Raw genomic sequence first — 1,356 nt, forward strand, 5'->3', positions numbered from 1 at the left:
GAGGGGGGACGAAAATTCTTCTTCATGAATTTCAGAATAAGAAATGTCTGCTTTATGAAAAATAGCAATTGGAATTTTAATATCCACAGTAAGACAGACTTCTTTCTTTGGAGGCCATTATATCACAAGACAAAATGTTAAAGCCATTTACGCATAGAAATTCCTCAATATATTAATATATTAGACTCAGCTATGAGGCGGCAGGCTGGCAGAAGATTTACCGCGCCGGATTAAATGCTTAGCATTTCTCCTGCTTTTACGTTCCGTGCTCAAATTTCACCGTGGTCGACTTTGTCTTTCATCCTATCGGGGTCGATAAAATAAATAACAGTTGAATACTGGGATCGATGTAATCAACTTAGCCCCGCCGCCGAGCTTGCTGACCTTGCGTTAAAATTTGAAAGCAATTTGTTAGACCCAGCTATCTTAGAATGCAAGCACATTAATTATGTTCAAAATTGAACTGCATTCCTCTGTGGCGTTAAACCCTAATAAAAATGTCAAGGCCACTACTATGACAGGAACCTAATATAGTGATGCACAAATGAACTGTCACAGCTTTTGATCAGAAAGATAAACAACTGAAATAAATGTGTTCTTCAGAATGTTATTAACTAGAAAACTGACATACTCTGCATGACTATGATTACAACTTTGCGAACCGAACTCTCAACTTTTTTCTATAATTACACAAATATAATTATCCATTTACGTTAAAGTTTGAAAATTGTACCCCTGAGGTTCATGAAATTAAAATATGTATTCAACTGGGGTATTAATGAATCGATAAAATATATAGGTTAATCATGACATTATTTGTTTGTATTTCAATATTGTTCTTTTATATTTCAAAATGAAAGATAAATTGTTAGAAGAAAAATATGTTTCATTTTATTTTATAAAAGTAAAAGGAGTGAATAATTAAACCGGATGTAAAAACCAAAGCTATCTTAATCTCGATATCAATCAGTTTTATTTACACGCGCAGTTATCCGCAGCCATCTTAGAATAAATAGGAAAGGAATGTAAGTAGAAGATGGAAGTATACATACATACATATATATCTCTACATATATGCATGCATATATGTATGTATGCATGTATGTAAACACACACACGCACATCTATCTAGAGATACATCTACTTATGAATAGATATATGTGTATTATATTGCTCGAAATGTGAAGTAGATAAACAGCCGACAACTGATGAAGGGTCGTTCTTTATGTTACTTGTCTTGTTTTCCATTTGTTTCTCTCGTTGTTCGCAAAAAAGTTTATCTTCGTATTTCATGTTGTTTTTCGTATTTCGGTTTTCATGTTTACGTTTTGTGACGTCCTGTACCCATGTATGCAT

The sequence above is a fragment of the Octopus bimaculoides genome, chromosome 1 (genome assembly GCF_001194135.2).
Source record: "Octopus bimaculoides isolate UCB-OBI-ISO-001 chromosome 1, ASM119413v2, whole genome shotgun sequence".
NCBI classification, from domain to species: Eukaryota; Metazoa; Mollusca; class Cephalopoda; order Octopoda; family Octopodidae; genus Octopus; species Octopus bimaculoides.